Source organism: Spinacia oleracea, chromosome 5 (genome assembly GCF_020520425.1).
Source record: "Spinacia oleracea cultivar Varoflay chromosome 5, BTI_SOV_V1, whole genome shotgun sequence".
In the NCBI taxonomy this organism is placed as follows: domain Eukaryota; kingdom Viridiplantae; phylum Streptophyta; class Magnoliopsida; order Caryophyllales; family Amaranthaceae; genus Spinacia; species Spinacia oleracea.
The window spans coordinates 94,609,740-94,629,876 of NC_079491.1; the positions used below are offsets into that span (position 1 = coordinate 94,609,740).

The 20,137-nt window shown below is 37.9% G+C and overlaps 1 long non-coding RNA gene across 1 annotated transcript; it reads right to left on the minus strand.

Moving 5' to 3' along the window:
* Positions 1 to 2,522: 2,522 nt before the first annotated feature.
* Positions 2,523 to 7,377, minus strand: LOC130461965 (uncharacterized). The gene is made up of 5 exons (XR_008922041.1): positions 7,090 to 7,377; positions 6,444 to 6,577; positions 4,865 to 4,941; positions 4,294 to 4,467; positions 2,523 to 2,743 (listed from the first exon to the last, which is right to left on the minus strand). It is a non-coding gene; the product is annotated as an uncharacterized lncRNA (long non-coding RNA).
* Between the last annotated feature and the right edge of the window lie 12,760 nt (positions 7,378 to 20,137).

Consider the following 20,137-nt stretch of genomic DNA (forward strand, 5'->3'; position numbering starts at 1 on the left):
CACAAAAGGGATGATGCTTGTAATGTGGCTGATTCTTATTATAAAGAGATTGTTCGTTTGCATGGAATTCCCAAGACTATTGTTTCAGATCGTGATTCCAAGTTTTTGAGTTACTTTTGGAATACATTATGGAGAAAGGTGGGATCCAAATTGTTGTTTAGCACTTCACATCACCCTCAAACTGATGGGCAAACGGAGGTTACAAATCGAACCTTGGGAATGTTGTTACGACGGTTGGTAAGTAAGACACAAAAGGATTAGGATGTCAAGCTTGCTTACGCAGAATTTGCTTATAATCGTTCTCCTAATTATGCTACTGGTAATTCTCCATTTGAAGTGGTATATGGGATTAATCCATATTTTCCATTGGATCTGATTCCATTGCCGAAAGATGAGTTGGTTCAAAAAGATGCTGATGCCAAGTTGAAATCTATGATGAAATTGCACCAACAAGTTCGTGACCGTGTTGAAGCTATCAATGCCTCTTATAAACAAAAATCAAATAACAATCGCAAGCCTCGGGTGCTTGTCGAAGGTGATTGGTTTGGGTTTATTTGAGGAAAGAGCATTTTCCAAACAAACGCAAGAACAAGCTTATGCCTAGGGCTGAAGGTCCTTACAAGGTGGTTGCACGTGTGAATGATAATGCTTAAAAGATTGAGCTTCCGGGAGATTATGGTATCCATGCTACTTTCAATGAAGGTGACCTCTCACCCTTTCTTGATGATGATGGCCTTGCTGAATTGAGGTCAATTCCTTTAAAGGGGGAGGGGATGATACAGTCATGGAAGAAGGTGACGGTCTTATGCTAACAATTGGAACCAAAGCTGATTTAGGTTCGATGGCTCATTTTGTGTGCATGGTGACTTGGATTGAATGAGTCGTTTGATGGTCCATTGAATCAAGTGCGTTTGATGGTCCGTTTAATCAAGTGCGTTTGATGGTCCATTTAATCAAGTGCATTTCATGGTCCGTTTAATCAAGTACGTTTGATGGTCCGTTTAATCAAGTGCGTTTGATGGTCCGTTTAATCAAATGCGTTTGATGGTCCGTCTAAACTTATCTTTATTTATTTTCTTTTAATTCAGTTAATAAGGGGACAATTGTTTTAATCCCATTTAAATTCAGTCTTGTACTTAGCTTTAAATATTGCTGTTTGTAAGGAGGGTTTTAAACCTTTGTAACCTCCAATTTGGTGACTGAATTAGGAGGGTTTTAGATCTTTGTAACCACCGGTTTTAAAGGCTCTTAAATGGCATTTAAATGGCTGTTTAAAGCTCTTGTAACCACCGGTTTTTAGCTTATTGTTTAGGCTATTTATAGCCAGCTTGTAGAATGGAATAAAACAACCAATTTTGAAGAATAAACACTTGTTTTCAGTTTACTTTGAATTATTGATTATAATTCAACATTTTCTTTGTTTTGGACGTGTTTCCTACTCAAAGAGCCGATTGTGAGTCAATAGGTCTTGCCTTTCAATCACGTTTGACGAGCTATAGGTCTAGCTTGTTAATGAACTATCCTTACTCATACAACGAGTTTTTAAACTTGTATCGTTTGTGGTATCAGAGCTGCTGTTCGTGATTCTTACGAGCTAAAATGGATTTTGACGATCCTGACTTTCTTCAACATCTCCAAGAAGCGTTAAAGAACGTTCGAGATGGGGGATTTTGAAGGCATCCTAGACGTGATCCACTTTGGGTTGTGGATGAATTCAAAGTCACGGAACTTCCTGAATTTGTTGGTGGAACTGATCCGGAAGCTTATTTGGAATGGGAGCGCAAGATAGAGCGAATATTCGATTTCAAGGACATTGATGATGAGAAGCGTTGTAAGTATGCCATATTGAAGCTAGGACGAGGAGCTTCATTGTGGTTCGAAGGACTAAGAGAATTCGTGATGGGAAGGAGAAAATTACCTCTTGGGAGTCTTTGAAACGTAAGCTACGTAAAAGGTATATGCCAACAACTCATAGAATAACGACTTATCGTAAAATTGCTGAATTGAGGCAAGGGAAAATGAGTGTGGCTGAATATATTGACACTAGAGGAAAAAACCTCAAGTGCAGGCTCATTTTAAGGGGTTTAGTGCGGGCTTTTACATGTGCAGCACATGGCCTGCTCGCACTTGATGTTTCCCAAGTGCTGCCAAAATATTGGCAGCACTTGATGTTTCAAGTGCTGCCAATTTGGAAAATGAGCCCGCACTTGACATATTTTGTGCTGCCAATTTTAGAATATGAGCCCGCACTTGATATATTTGGTGCTGCCAATTTGGAAATGAGCCCGCACTTGACATATTTGGTGCTGCCAATATTGAAAATGAGCCCGCACTTGACATATTTGGTGCTGCCAAATTTGAAAATGAGCCCGCACTTGACATAGAAATGGGCAGCACAAGCATAAAAATGAGCCGCACTTGGCCTATAAAATGAGCCGCACTTGATCTAGATTTATTGTATAACCGATTTCCCTGCTACATATTACAATTGGACCACGCCACTGATTAACCTCCATACGTCATATAAAAAGTATCCAATTATATAGATAATTAAATTTAATAGTATATAATTGTAAATATAAAAGTTGATACAATCATATGAAAAACTAGCTAACATCCATGATTTAAGATTCAGTACAAGAAAATATCAAATACAATCGCTGGTAATGAATTTTGCCAACATTTCTCGAACTTCATCTATCTCCTCAAAGGTGAAAGGCCGCTCCCTCGGATTATTGAATACCTTAAAAAAATCGACCATCAAAAAATATATATACACTTTAGTTATATTATAAATATTGAATCGTGCAATAAATTAAGACTTAATTTGTTCATAACAAAGAAATAATGAACTGAAATAAATATTTAATTAACTGAAATAATAAAATTGGTTAATTTCGTTCCCAACTTTCATCTAATGAACTGAAATAAATATTTTAAAGTCCTTCCATGTTTAATAAATTTAGTTTTATGTTTCAAAGACTCATTCTCATCCATTTTGGTAAAGTTATGCACATTTAATCCTCGTTAATTCATTATCGGTCACATTTTGACTAAAATGACTAATTTCGTTCTCAGTTTTCAACTAATGAACTTATATGAGTATTTTAAAGTTTTTCCATGTTTGATACACTTATTTTATGTTTCAAATACTCATTCCCACCCATTTTGGTGAAGTTATGCACATTTAAGCCTCGTTAGTTCATTATCGGTCACATTTTGACTAAAATGGCTAATTTCGGTGCCAACTTTCAACTAATGAACTTAAATGAGTATTTTAAAGTATTTCCATGTTTAATACACTTAGTGTTATGTATCAAAGACTCATTATCACCATTTTGGTGAAGTTATGCACATTTAAGCTTCGTTAGTACATTATCGGTCACGTTTTGACTAACATGGCTAAATTCGGTCCCAACTTTCAACCAATGAACTTAAATGAGTATTTTAAAGTCTTTCCATGTTTAATACACTTAGTTTTATGTTTCAAAGACTCATTCTCACCATTTTGGTGAAGTTATGCACATTTAAGCTTCGTTAGTTCATTATCGGTTACGTTTTGACTAAAATGGCTAATTTCGGTCCTAACTTTCAACTAATGAACTTAAATGAGTATTTCAAAGTCTTTCTATGTTTAATACACTTTGTTTTATGTTTCAAAGACTCATTTTCACCCATTTTGGTAAACTTATGCACATTTAAGCCTCGTTAGTTCATTATCGGTCACATTTTGACTAAAATGGTTTATTTCGGTCCTAACTTTCAACTAATGAACTTCAATAAATATTTTAAATCCTTTAAAAGTTTAATACACTTAGCTTTATGTTTAAAGATTCATTTTCACCTACTTTGGTCAATTTATGCACATATAAGACTCGTTTGATCATTATAGGTCAAATTTTCACTAAATGGGTTATTTCGATCCCAACTTTCAACTAATGAACTTAAATGACTATTTTAAACCCTTTACAAGTTTAATACACTTAGATTTATGTTTCAAAGACTCATTATCACCCCATTTTGTAATTTTTTCTCCTTTGAACAATTCTATCAAATTAAGAATTTCCACTCTTTAAGATTTTGTAAAGTAGTACTACTAACTCACTCGATGTTTTCTGTTGATAAGATGTAAGCATTCGAGGAAAGACAAGTATCATATTCAAAAACAGAAAAAAAAAAAAAAAAAAAAAAAAAAAAAAAAAAAAAAAAAAAGTGAACACAGGATATAACCAATAAACAATAAGATAAAGTCATAAAACAATCATTGAAATTAAATAGAAAGACTACGTGTACCTTGAAAAGTAGACTGAAGCCACTGAAACTGATTTTGCACACTGAAGGGAGGAAGAAAGGAGACGCCATTGATATAACTAACAGGACATTTTGCTGCCCACCAACCAGAATGTCAAGCATTACGAAACTTCCTGCAGCTTGCTTGTTTTCAGTGTTGTGAGAACAGAAACATATCTGAGATGTAGGCTAAGGATTCTTGTCACAATTTTAAGCACTTTATTTACATGAATATCTATACTTGCATCATTCAAAACATAGCAATGTCGCACATGTTGTTTATAAATAGTTGTTTGTAAATAAACAAGAGAGACATTGCTTGCTTTCCAAGAAGTATATATTATGAACTCATTGTTTCTCATTTCAGTATGACACAATTTCAGACAACTATCTTTGACGAACAAACTGAAACTCCAAGAATTATTATTGCGCTCCAGTATCTACCAGGAAAAGTGTGATATTTTTATTGACTAGTTGATAATATTGGAGCCTGCGGGAATGTCTCTAACTCTACACAAATAATCAGACACATCCAACACAAGTTATTCTGTATGCTAAAGTTGCAAAAGGATACAAAGCATCAAAAGCTGATCCGAAGAACTCCAATGGTTTGAATGCGGTCATGACCTCCAATTCCACAAGTTATAAGAACTGCATGAAAACAAAAAGACAGTCAACATGAAGGCTTTATCCAAATGGGAAGCTCGAACAACAGATTGGAAGTAGCAGATCAGAAGAGGAGCAGATCAGATACATAACTGCTGATCTGATCTGCTGCTGCTTCTGATCTGATGCTGCAGATCAGTTTCACAACTGATGTTCTGATCTGCTGTTGCTTCTGATCTGCTCGTAACAGATCTGCAGCATCAGATCAGAAGCAGGAGCAGATCAGTTTCACAATTGTTGTTCTGATCTGCTGAACTGCTGATTTGTTTGAGAATACAATTCTTATCATGAATAAAAATCTGGTTCAGCAATTACTATCAAGTTGTTAAACAATTAATTCTTCACGGAAGATATAAATAAATGACCCCGGCTCCTAGACTTGTCACATTCACCAATCACCACCATAAATATTAGTCATCATCATCAAAGAACTGAATAGACACCATTAAATAATTTACCAGTACAACAATATCAATCGGACGGGCAATGGCTCGTTGGGGAAACACAGAAAAAGAAATATCAGTGAAAATAGATGAATAACAACATTAGAACTTCTGTCATTTTGGTTGACAAGATGTCATGTATAAATGTATAATACACACCTAAGGAATTACTTCTTGGTGTGTGTCATTTGATTAGCTAATCAAACAGGATACTTACAAATACTTTTTTACCTTTTCGACTGCACAATAATTCTATAATAATTCTGCCACCATTGATACATAGTCAAGCGCGCAGTGCAAACAAAACAATAACATTGAGTTACAAATATAGCTAATATAACTCACCCACAGGAATGGATGTTGTGATTCTTTGTTAGATGTGCATGAAATAATATAGTATTCAAACTTCAGCAACTATGAGAAGAAATATAAACAAGTAATTTATGACTAGAGAACTCTTCACTGCATAATGACACTCACACATAGGATAAAGAATTAACCAAATCTTGCAAATCGTGAGCTGAGAAACCAATCTCATCAAGCAGAACATGATAATGTGTTGGCCTAGTTGTTCCCTACAAACATTAACCAGTATGAAGCTCCAACGAAAAAAGCATTCTACAAGTATGACACTATAAAAAATAAACCAGTATGAAGCTCCAACGAACATAACATTCTTCAAATATTAAAAGTCGAACAAAACCAAAATTCAGTAATAAATGTTTTAATATGCCTACATGATGTTAACAATGGCATTATTTGAGGAAAAAAACTCAATTTTTAAGAATTACCGAGTATAAAGAATAGTTGGTATGTTTCTAGCTTTACTTGAATATAATTATGTGTTGTGGTTTCTTCTTTCCAAAACTCTGAAAAAGTCTACGCAAAGTTCCCTAGATAACATGGTGCAAGAAAATCAAGAAAGTGGCATCCAAACATAGCTTTAATCATTTTGATATCATACAATCGCATAATAAGTTGATAACAAAAGCCATTATTATATTGCAAGAAAGAATGAAAGATTAACTTGTTGCGTAAACCTACCTGATCATGCCATGATCTTGATTAGTTCTAGCCACAGGCTGGAACATACTATCAATTATCTCAACCTTGGGAGACTGAGTACGCATTGATGCTCGATAACGAGAAATAGACGACCATCCCCTGGAGCCTACAACCTGTTAATATGTTATACATCAAATTTTAGACCATAAAATGAAGTACATCAAGGATGTGTTGAATTTTCAAAAGGTTTCTAACACCAACATCAAATATCCAAAACTAAAGCAATCCCACACCAAGTCCCCCATTGTCACAAGGAGATCAGAAACACAAACAAAACATGTGAAACACAGCAGAAGAACAACCAGCAACATAAATAACGGAAACAACAACAACAACAACAACATAAATAATATCAACACAGCAATAGCAGAAACAACATCAACGATTTTTGGAGACCTAAATTACACCTGAACTTACTATATATTCACCAACATCAACCCGTAAATTAACCATTTAATTCAAAACCCACAAAATCAAAATCACTTATTAAAATTAGAATCAAAATCAGAGAAATTGAGATTCAGAGTTGAGCAGCTGAACTTCAGAAATTAGTAATTAAAATTAAAATCAAGCATGATATCTGGAAAGTTAAACGGATAAAATCGCATAGAGAAAGTGTAATTACTTGGGAATCTTGAATTAAGTAGAACCGTTGAACGATTTCTTCAAATTAGGGCAAATCGGAGCATCAGGTTGTATGGGTGGATGGGGGCGACTCAAGATGGGCCAACCTCGAGACTACGTTCTTCAGAAGCAGCGGAAGCGATTGCAGAAGAAGCGGCGGCGAAGGAAGAAGAAGCAGCGGCGGCGGTGGAAGAAACGATGACGGCGATGGCAGAAGTGAAAGCAGAGAAAGGGAAGGAGGAATAGCGGGAAAAATGAAAAAAAAGTACCCTTTATTTTTATGGGAAATATATTGTGTGTTGCTTCTATTTTTAGAAACTTTTATGCTACTCGTTTTTTTTACCCGCACTTAAGTTTAAAGCCCGCACTTGAAATCAAGTGCTGCCAATTTTCTGAAATGAGCCGCACTTGTGAATAAATATTTTTTCTTTTTTTTTTAGTGCTATCAAGTGCTGCCAATTTATTAAATGAGCCACACTTGAACGGAAGCACATGGCGATTTTTCCTCTAGTGTGATGAGTTTGAAAAGTTGTCCTTAGTGGGCGAAATTGAGAAGATTGAGGAACAAAAACTGTCTAGATTTTTAAAGGGTTTAAACTACAATATTGTCAATACCGTAGACCTTTATCCATATTCTGGTTTTGATACTCTTTGTAGACTTTGTTTAAAATTGGAAAACCAAGGGAAAGAAAAATATGGGGGAGGGTCAAGTATGGATGGTAAGGCCAAGTCTTGGTCTAAATCCGAACCTATCTTGAAACCAAACACATCACCTAGTACCGTAGGTTCAAGTAATTCTACGGCTGCCCAAAAATTAGTTAACTCAACCAAAGAAACAAGTCTGTCCAAGGTGCGTTGTTTTAAGTGTCAAGGGTTTGGGCATTATCAAAATGCGTGTCCAAGTAAACGGGTAGTGACCTCGAGAGTAGATGTTGAATGCCGTGAGGAGTTGTTTGAAGAGGAGAAGGGGTTGGAGGACGTATTTGTGTTTGATGAGAGTGGCAATGAAGAGGAGGAGGAGGGGTATGAGGCTCCAGTTTATGACACAAATCTGGTTCTTAGAGCTCAACAAACCCAAATTGCATCTACTGATTCGGACCAACGAGATCAGTTGTTTCATACTAAATGTCTAGTGAAAGATAAGTGGTGTAGTGTGATTGTTGATGGGGGGAGTTGCACCAATGTTGCTTCTAGTGAGATGGTTTCGAAATTAGGCTTAATCACTACAACCCATCCTAGGCCATACGCACTCCATTGGCTCGATGATGGTAATAGTGTTAAGGTGTCGAAACAAGTAAGGGTTGTTTATCCTCTTTTCTTAAGTCAGACGTCCTGTTCCTTATGCAGGACGGCATGGCACGTACTAAGCGGACGGCCAACGTAGGTGCATGTGGAGCACCACGAGAGAGGGAAAGCAGGGTTCCTTTTTCGAACCCGTCCCAGGGAAATTGGGGAGGAGTTAGTTCCTCACATCATTCAGGAGACAGGGGTTCCAGGACAGCTCGTTCTTCAAGGAGATGAAAGAGTGTGGCTTTCCATCCTCGTATACCACGTGAGGATTTCAAAGATGACTCTTCCAGTTCTTCGGACGAGGAGTTTGCAAAAAATCTTCCTCCTATGGTTCGTGGAAAGGAGGACGTGGACTTATTTCCTTCTGACACCCTCCCTAGTAGGAAATGGTTGTGGTACCTAAAGGAGCAAGGCCGTGACTTTGAGCTTTTCTTGCTCTTGCGTCATGGCTTTAGTTTTAGGTGTCCTCGTCCCCATAGTACTGTAGACCGTCTTTCTTTGGGAGAGGTTGATGTCTATACGGCCGCCTTCCGATTGGGCCTTAGGTTTCCCTTGCACCCTTTTGTAATAGACGTTTTGGATGGTTATGATATTGGCCTAGCCCAGCTGACCCTAATTCTTAGGCAAATGTTTTTGGTTATATTGCCAAGTGTGCGTTGAGTGACGTCACCCCTTCCTTTTCTTCTTTTGTTAGACTTGTAGATATCACTCCTTCTTCTCGTTCTCCCCAGGGACGGTTTACCCTGTATAGCCGGCGGGGTTATAAGACGGTAGTGGGTAAGTCCTCTAGCTGGGTATGGTGGAGGACGAAATGGTCTATTATTCGAATGGAGGACCTTCCTCTTTCAGAGCGTCTTTCTCGGTGGAATTACCTGCCTCGCTTCTTGTCTAAAACTTACGCCTATCCTCGCCTTCTGTCAAGAGAATGGAGGCTCATGAAGCCTTTATTTCAGGACGAAATGTATCGGCTCTCTGCAAAGAGTCACGCGTGGGTTCCTGATAGTTGGCTTCCCCATGTGGGTCATTTTACCAACATGGTCTTTCTTGCGGCCGTTGGTCTCTGCCCTTACTTACATAGAGGTAGTATTGCGTCTATTTTTCGTAAATAACCTTGTTTTCTTGTCCTTCACTGATCGCCTTGGCTTGTGTATACTCTTCTATGAGTCGTCTATCCCCAGAAGACAAGGGATTAGTGGACGTGCCCAACTGGTTGTCCCAGGTGTATACGGACGACGACTTTAAAGCCTTGGAGGCCAAGAAGAAAGAATCCTCGAAGAAGTCGGATAAGGGGGCTTTTGGTGACGCTTCCAAGGTTCGTTTTATTCAGTTGGACGTATTTCTAGAGTCTTTAAAGTACATGCCGATTTTTTCACCCGTTTCATTTTCAGGGGCCTACTTCATTGGCTACGAAGAAGCGTTCTGCCTCTTTTGTCGGTAGCCCCTAAGCCCAAGCGACCCTTTTTCAAGAAGCTAGGCAGTACTGATGTTGCGGTGAAGCCGCCAGCAACGAAGCCGTCAGCCCCCTCTGGTTCGGGGAGATGGAGCCTCTGTTCCACAAGTGACACATATCCCTCATGTGCCAAAGGAGACGTCTCCCTAGGTGGCGGATGAGGGTGATTCAGCAGCCAAGGTGAGGCTGGTGCATCTGGCGAAGCTGCGGATGTTGGTTGTGCTGCTGCTTCCTCGTCTAGAGAGAGGTAGATCAGGGAGTCCAAAGACCCTTCTCCTGCTGGGGACGCGTCAATGCCTCCACCTGCTCCATCAACTGGTTAGTTCTTTAATACTTAGGACGTCTTGACAACTTATTGGTTTGGTATAATGATTGATTTATGGATGTTGGCTCAGGTGATTGTTCGAACGGATGAGGCGGGCGAGGTGGCGCATATTCCCCCATCTGGCGGGTTTAGCTCGGAGGAAAAGGACAAGATCCTTTCTACCGTCTAAGATTCTATTCCCAAGGAGTATGTGAACTCTCTGCCTGGAATTGACCAGGGGTATATTGGAGCCATGCAGTCCCTCGTACTTGACGTGAGCAATTTCTTAAATTTCGTTTTACACTCTCTTTAGTTTTTCCCCTAATGTTTTGTAGTGAATTAAACCTATTTCGGTTCTTGGCAGCTCTTCATCCATTGTGCCGAGGGTAGACAGTACCGCTTCGACATGCACCAAGAGATGTTGAACCACCAGGACCGGATTGAGAACCATAAGCAGTATGCTGAGAAAATGGCAAGAATGATCAATGAGGAGGCGGATGTCCAGGTCAGGTCAGAGACGGCTAAGGAGGATGCTCAAAATTATGAGAAGAAGCTGTTGGAGTACGAGGAGAAGCTGACTGCTCTTAGGACCGGGTATGCTGCCGTCTCAAAGCGGGTTACCAACTTCTCTTTCAAATTGGACGCCCTGGAGAAGAAGCTTAAAACAAATGCTCCCTCAATATCTCCAAGTTCTTAGCTATGCCAAAGTGACCAGCCTACCCTCCACCAATAGCCTCACGAACTAGTAGCTCACGAATTGAGTGCTTGGGAATACAAAGACGATTGCCTTTGAAAAGAAACTCATCTTGAAACATGTACTCTCCATAGGCACCAACTGCACATTTCTCAAATGCAACTCCAAAGTCACCATCTTTCAAGGTCTCAAACCCCAATAGACGAACATCAAGTGTAGCAAGCAAAGTATATCTCCGTGATAATGCATCAGCCACCACATTCCTCTTACCATCTTTGTACTTCGAAGAAAATTGAAAGGATTGCAAGAACTCAACCCATTTAGCATGCCTTGGACTCAATTTTTGTTGCCCATTAATATACTTCAAAGATTCATGGTCAGAATGAAAGGCAAAGTGACTAGAACCCAAATATTGACTCCAATGATCCAAAGCTTTAACAATGGCATAGAACTCTTTATCATAAGTGCAATAATTCAAACGAGCACCCCCTAACTTTTCCGAAAAATAAGCTATGGGACGCTTACCTTGGATCAAACAGCACCAATTCCAACACCACTAGCATCACACTCGACCTCAAAAGGTTGAGAAAAATCCGGCAATGCCAAAATAGGAGCAGCACACGAGCGCTCCTTAATTACATCAAATGCCTTTTGAGCGTCCTCTCTCCATACAAACGCACCTTTCTTCAAACAACTAGTAATAGGACTAGTAATGGTACTGAAATCATGAATAAAACGTCTATAAAATGCAGCAAGACCATGAAATGAACGCACCTCACTTATAGTTTTAGGACTAGGCCATGATTTGATAGCCTCGATCTTGGACTGAACCACGGACACCCCATCCTTCGAAACCACATAGCCCAAGAATACCACATTATGAACAAGGAACGAACACTTCGCTAGCTTTCCATAGAGCTTTTGAGCTCTAAGGGTTTCAAAAACATCCCTCAAATGAATCAGATGCTCCTCTTCATTCTTACTATACACCAAGATGTCATCGAGATATACCACAACAAATCTGTCCAAAAATGATTTAAGCACTTCGTTCATTAGCATCATAAACGTACTAGGAGTATTAGTGAGACCAAATGGCATGACGGTCCATTCATACAAACCATGTTTTGTCTTGAAAGCCGTTTTCCACTCATCTCCTTCACGCATCCGAATCTGATGATAACCACTTCGCAAATCAATTTTTGAGAATAACTTTGAACCATGGAGCTCATCTAACATATCATCAAGTCTCGTAATTGGAAAACGATACTTGATGGTAATGTTATTCACAGCCTTACTATCAACACACATACGGCACAAGCTGAAGGAAATAATGTCCTTGGTCCAAGTATGCATTCAATGCTAAGTCTAATAAATGCGGTTCAGTATTAATTAATTATACATGTTAATAATTCAGTGAGATCAAGTGATCTGTATGCCTAGCTAGAGGCCGCTTCAGTTCAAGTGGAATTAATAATATTAATCCACTACTTACTCTTGACTGAAGCCGTAGGGTCACACAAATAGTACGTGAACTGATCAAGTATTTAAGTGAATTAAATTCTCCATTTATGGATATTCGGTATTGACAGATCTCGGTTCTAGTGGGAGCTGAAATCGTCAAAAGACAAATTATGAAAACTCCGGAAACGATGATATTGCCGGAAACGAAAATATGGATCGTATCGGAAATGTAAATATTATCCAAGTCGTAGATGTTGCCGGAAACGGAAACTTGGTACGTATCGGAAGATATTATCGGAAATGGAAATATTGCAGGAATCGGAAATATTGCCGGAAACGGAAATATTGTCGGAATCGGAAATATTATCGGAATCGGAAATAAATTCCGGAATCGGAAATATTAAATATTTGTTCGAAACGGAAATTAATTCCGGAATCGGAAATATTAAATATTGTTCGAATCGAAAACGAATTCTGGAATCGGAAAATCAATCGGAAGTGTGACGTACGAAATAAACATCGGACGAGCTTGCTAAACGCAAGGCCCAGCACGAAGCTAGGCCCGCGCCTAGCGAAGCCCGCGCACAGCAGGCGAGCCAGCAGCCCGCCAAGGCAAGCAAGGCCCAGCCAAGCAACGAAGCAAGGCCAGGCCCAGCATGCGGCAAGGCCAGCAAGCTGGCGCACCCTTTGTGGGCTGCGTACTAGCTGCTGAGCTAAGCCAATCCACTGCGCGCGCGGGCAGGCCCCCTCGTGGGTTGTACGTGCGTGTTGGTGTTTTCGTGCATGTTACGAATCCTTAAGCATTTAGGATTTATCCGATTATACTATTTTCCTGAAACTACTAGAATTAGTTGTTGAGTTAAACACTAAAATTAATAGATTTAATTTGAATCTAATTCTATTGAATCCTAGCTAGTAGGTTTCTAGTTCCGATAATCCCACCCTATAAATAGGTGATGGCAATCACAACTTATATACATCAATTCAAGTATTCATATAGTTTTAAGTTCAAAACTAAAATTAATAATTTGCCACAAAATTATAAACGAATAACATAATACCTTAGGCTAAATTCTAGTTAATTGAATCTAAGGCGGATCCGAACTTGTTGTGGACTATCTACGGAGGGACTACACTTGGAGTCCTAAACTTGTTCTTGTTCGGTTCGGGAGCAGCTAGGGAAGGCACGCTTCGAATGTATGCATCCCAAATTATGCTAATTGTTATGTGGCACTAATTTGGATTCCTGGCTTTATGGTTTTTCCGCATGAAATATATGTTTTATATTTGTCATAACCTAACAGTGGTATCACGAGCCTCTAATTAATTCCCTAATCAATTATAGTTAACATGGTTAAATTTTATAAATTTGCAATGAATTAAAGGGGTAATTAATTTCTATTTTTGTAATTAATTGCAAATTCGTGCGATTATTTAATTATATGTTCGCAAGATTTTCGGCAGTTTAGTCAATAATGGTCGGAATCGTATACTTTTATAGAGAATTTCGCATGTAAACAGCGTTTTAAAATTTTGACTAAAATCAAAGATTTGATTCTGAACCCAGAATTCCCAAATTCGAAGCCTAACTATGACTTTTCGGAGGTTTTAGTTTTTCGAACGCAAAATTTATAATTTTTTGGATGTTAAATTAAATATTTGCGATTCTTGTTTGTAAATCTTGAATCTATGATTGACATACTGTATATGTTTACCAATTTTAATGCCTAAGCTTGTTAATTATACAACCTAATTTGTAATTGTAATTAATTTGTTGAAATTCGAATAATTTTGAATTTGATATTTTCATAATTAATTAGCAATTTAATTAGGAATCCATGATTAAAAACCACCATAAAATTTGTTAAAATTGAAAAGTATTAAAATTTTATGATCTAGATTTGAATCCATATAATCGGAAATTAATTTGAATAATAAATTTTTGATTTTTCGCCCATAATTTATGAAATTAATATGATTTATTAATTCGTCGATAAATTTAATAATAAAAGTTTTGATTTTCATAAAATCCGTTCACGAATCTTGCATGCACGAAGCAATGGACGCTTAGTGTTACCCTTACGGGATGTTGAATAGTGCGGGCATGCGACGACGACGAGCAAGGGAGCTCGTCGCCCATGCGGTACGAATGCAGCGAGCAAGGGGTGGCACAAGAGCGCAAGGCAGCAGCTCTGCCTAGCATCGATTGCTGCTAATAGTGGGCGAGTGGGGCGAGAAGCAAGGTAGCAAGAAAGACGAGGCCGCGCGTGAGGACAACGAGAGCTGGCTCGTCCAGCAAGCGCTGCCTCGCCACAGCGAGCGATGCCTCGCCACAACGAGCGAGCTGCTGCGCGCAAGCGTGGCTTACTCAGCTTGCTGCGTTTGTGCGTGGCTGCTTGTGCCTTGCTATACGATCAGTCGAGTGGCAAGGGCTGCTGCTAGTTGGACTCGACGAGGCATTGGAGCAAGCCCATGCCCTCGTCTTGACCTGATTGGTTTGTTTTAATTATAATTTTGATTTTCGGTTGAAAAACGATTTTAATTAAATTTAAATTCTTAATTTAATATTTTCTCGGAATTTAATTTTGAATAATTTAATTATTATAAATTTTATTTATACTAATTATTTTACTAAAATTAAAACCTTGATTAAATTTAAATTAATTAATTTAATAAACTGAAAATAAATTAAAGGATTTAAATAATAATTTATATGAGCTTTAAATTTTAATTAAATTTGTATGTTTCCGGTTGGACTAGGAAATACAATTTTATGTTTAAAATTCGTAAAGCATGTAAAATTCTTGGTTTAAGTGGGAGCGTTTTAGTCATAAACTCTTGATTAGGTCTACATTCCTTTAAGGTTAAAACAACTCGATTAGAATTAATAAGGATTGAATAATTTTTAGATTATTGGAAGCCTTGATTAATTGCTGCAAATATTTATGAGATGCATAATATGTTCTACTAACCAGCTATGTGGGCCATTCATTGATAAATGATGGATGAATGGTATAATGTAAATGTACTATTTTGCAGGTTATGGAAAAGTGACTAGTATGGCCCAAATAGGATAGAAAATATTCTATTAGATTTCAGTCCTTCGAACCACAATGAAGCTTCTCGTCCTAGCTTCAATATGGCATACTTACCACGCTTCTCATCATCAATGTCCTTGAAATCGGACATTCGCTCTATCTTGCGCTACCATTCCAAATAAGCTTCCGGATCTGTTCCACCAACAAATTCAAGAAGTTCCGTGACTTTGAATTCATCCACAACCCGTAGTGGATCACGTCTAGGATGCCTTCAAAATCCCCCATCTCGAACGTTCTTCAAGGCTTCTTGGAGATCTTGTAGAAAGTCAGGATCGTCAAAATCCATTTTAGCTCGTAAGAATCAAGAACAGCAGCTCTGATACCACAAATGATACAAGTTTAAAAACTCGTTGTATGAGTAAGGATAGTTGATTAACAAGGCTAGACCTATAGCTCGTCAAACGTGATTGAAAGGCAAGACCTATTAACTCACAATCAGCTCTTTGAGTAGGAAACACGTCCAAAACAAATTAAAGGTTGAATTATAATCAATAATTCAAAATAAACTGAAAACAAGTGTTTATTCTTCAAAATTGGTTGTTTTATTTCATTCAACAAGCTTGCTATAAATAGCCTAAACACTAAGCTAAAAATCCGTGGTTACAAGAGCTTTAAACAACCATTTAAAAGCCATTTAAGAGCCTTTAAAACCGGTGATTACAAAGCTCTATAAGCCTCCTAATTCAGTCACCAATTTTGAGGTTACAAAGGCTTAAAACCCTCCTTACAAACAGAAATATTTAAAGCTAAGTACAAGACAAAATTTAAATGGGATTAAAACAAGTGTCCCCTTATTAAACTGAATTAAACGAAAACAAATAAAGTTAAGCTTAAATGGGCCATCAAACGCACTTGATTAAACGGACCATCAAACGCACTTGATGAAACAGACCATCAAACGACTCACTCAATCCAAGTCACCATGCACACAAAATGAGCCGTCGAACCTAAATCAACTTTGGTTCCAATTGTTAGCATAAGACCGTCAGCTTGACCATCACCTTCATCCATGATCATATCATCCCCTCCCCCTTTAAAAGCAATTGACCTCAATTCAGCAAGGCCATCATCATCAAGATAGGGTGAGAGGTCACCTACATTGAAAGTAGCATGGACACCATAATCTCCCGGATGCTCGATCTTGTAAGCATTATCATTCACACGTGCCACCACCTTGTAAGGACTTTCAGCCCTAGGCATAAGCTTGTATTTGCGTTTGCTTGGAAAACGCTCTTTCCTCAAATGAACCCAAACCAAATCACCTTCGACAAACACCCGAGGTTTGGGATTGTTATTTGATTTTTGTTTATAAGAGGCATTGATAGCTTCAATACGGTGCAATTTCATCATATATTTCAACTTGGCATCGGCATCTTTGTGAACCAACTCATCTTTCGGCAATGGAATTAGATCCAATGGAAAATATGGATTAATTTCATATACCACTTGAAATGGAGAATGACCAGTAGCATAAGTAGGAGAATGATTATAAGTAAATTAAGCGTGAGCAAGCTTGACATCCCAATCCTTTTGCGTCTTACTTACCAACCCTCGTAACAACGTTCCCAAGGTTCGATGGTCAAGGTGACGGTCTTATGCTAACAATTGGAACCAAAGATGATTTAGGTTCAATGGCTCATTTCGTGTACATGGTGACTTGGATTGAATGAGTTCGTTTGATTGTCCGTTTAATCAAGGTGGTACGTTGCACTTAATTAAGATGGTCCGCTTAATCAAGGTGGTTCGTTGGTTAAAATCTGATTGTTATTTTCTTTTGTTTAATTCTGTTTAATAAGGGGACAATTGTTTTAATCCCATTTAAATTCAGTCATTTTAGTAGCTTTAAAGGTTGCTGATTGTAAGGAGGGTTTAAAGCCCTTTGTAACTGCAAATTAGTGACTGCATTAGGGAGGCTCTCATTGCTTTGTAACCACCGAATTTAAAGGCCCTTAAATGGCTTTTAAATGGTTGTTTAAAGCTTTGTAACTGCCGTTCTTTGGCTGCTGTTTTAGGCTATTTATAGCCAGCTTGCTGAATGGAATAAACAACCAATTGGAAGAATAAACACTTGTTTTCAGTTTACTTTGAATTATTGATTATTATTCTGCCTTTTTTTCTTTTTGGACGTGTTTGCTACTCAAAGAGCCGATGGTGAGTCAATAGGTCTTGTCTTGCAATCACGATCAACGAGCTAAAGGTCTAGCTTGTTATTCAACTATCCTTAATTATACAACGAGTTTTTAAACTCGTATCAGTTTTCCCATCAGTTTGAGGGTGATGTGAAATGCTAAACAACAATTTGGTTCCCACCTTTCTCCACAATGTATTCCAAAAGTAACTCAAAAACTTGGAATCACGATCCGAAACAATAGTCTTGGGAAACAATAATCAAGTGCGTTTGATGGTCCGTTTAATCAAGTGCATTTGATGGTCCGTTTAATCAAGTGCGTTTGATGGTCCGTTTAAGCTAATCTTTATTTTTTTCGTTTAATTCAGTTTAATAAGGGGACAATTGTTTTAATCCCATTTAAATTCAGTCTTGTACTTAGCTTTAAATATTGCTGTTTGTAAGAAGGGTTTTAAGCCTTTGTAACCTCCAAATTGGTGACTGAATTAGGAGGGTTTCAGAGCTTTGTAACCACCGGTTTTAAAGGCTCTTAAATGGCTGTTTAAAGCTCTTGTAACCACCAGTTTTTAGCTTATTGTTTATGCTATTTATAGTCAGCTTGTAGAATGGAATAAAACAACCAATTTTGAAGAATAAACACTTGTTTTCAGTTTACTTTGAATTATTGATTATAATTCAACCTTTCTTTGTTTTGGACGTGTTTCCTACTCAAAGAGCCAATTGTGAGTCAATAGGTCTTGCCTTTCAATCACGTTTGACGAGCTATAGGTCTAGCTTGTTAATCAACTATCCTTACTCATACAAACAGTTCTTAAACTTGTATCGTTTGTGGTATCAGAGCTGTTGTTCGTGATTCTTATGAGCTAATTCACTAGTGGAAAAAACCCCTGTTGAGGGGGGCATTTCGGGCTTGTTGAGGCGAACATGGCCCGCTTCGACAGAGGGGGCTTCAACAGGTCAGAGATCTGTTGAGGCGGGCCAAGCCCGCCTCAAAAAGATATCTGTTGAGGCGGGCATTTGAAAGCCCCCCTCAACAGACAAGCCTGTTGAGGCGCACATTTATAAAGCCCCCCTCAACAGACAAGCCTTTTGAGGCGAACATTAAATTGCCCCCCTCAACAGACAAGCCTGTTGAGGCAAACATTGTGTTGCCCGCCCCAACTAGCAGTCTTAATCAGCAGCACGTAAGCTGGGCTACCACCACTAATATTCTGCTTGAATTTTCTTTGTTAGGTAATAGAAGATCTATAATACTCATAAAATAGACAATTGTAAACAATAAATACTTCATTCACATTAATATTGAAATAATATTGTTCAATGTAATTTTACAATATAAATTCACACAAAAATAATTTTTGAATCTACAAAATTAGCTGCTACACAAGGGAGTGACAACACTTCAGCAGCAACATTTTGTGTCTACTACTGTCAAACTCTTGGGAGGAAATATTGTATGCGGGAATGCCTTGTTGCGACCAAAAGCAGAAGGCAGAATTCCTCCCTGTTAAGGCAACAAAAACAGGACATTGAATCATATGCAAAATTACTCTAACGACATTATATTTAGACATTTATCATCTAGTTTTATTGAATCATATGCAAAATTGACAACTGCAGAACAAATCACAAGCTAAACATCAAAGTCAGAAATCTCAGAATGGAATAATAGTTCAGGTTCATTCATATGCTAAGTTGCCAACCAGGGTTTACACTTTCCAAAATGATTAAACCCTTAAAGCAAGCAAAGTTTAAGTTTATTATAATCAGGAATCATTTTTAGAGTATTAATACGCCGGCTAAAGCAAGCTAAGCATCTTTTAGTGCACCAAGAGTAATCACAATTATTACTCATAACACCCCTAACATGATAAAGTTTTGAGTCTTGCTTCCTGATTCTGAATGATTGGTGATTTACCTTAACCATTTTGAAGTCAGTCTAGGAACCATTTTGAAGAATCTTACAATCTCTTAAGTATTATTTTTCTAATGACTAATAGACACATACTTAGCATAGGTTGAAGTCATTACAAGTAAACCCATCATTACGCGTTCATAATTAGTTAAGTTCGTGCTTTCTACTTTTCTCAAGTTCCCCTGCAATGTCTGCAGTATGCAGTACTGCCTAATCCTATGATTGAAAACTAATTATCATGCGTAAAGTAGTCTAAGGAAGACAATTCAAAGCTCATGTTTCCTATTTTTTATGGGAAAAGCACTACCTAAGTCTTTGACGATTAAAAGAATTTTCAGGTACATACATTAGCCGTCACTTAAACAAAAGAAAAAGATTCTTCAATCTTCATTATGCAGGCACTTAGGTCATGAATCATAAACATGAAAAACCATTACATAATAGATATAACATAAAGTAAATTTTTAAAATTTATATGCCTTGTGTTGTCTTATTCAGACTCGAGCACTGATGTGATATACGGGTACATGTCCAATTACCCGACCCAAAACCAGATATAGGTCTTGTGCAATACCATATTAATCTATTAAGATATGTAGTTGTCACACTACTAATTAAAATTACATGCATTATCAATGTGACCATTACATTAATTGATAATATGATATTGATCCATATGAATCAGGGTGCCCTGTATTTACAAAGGTCA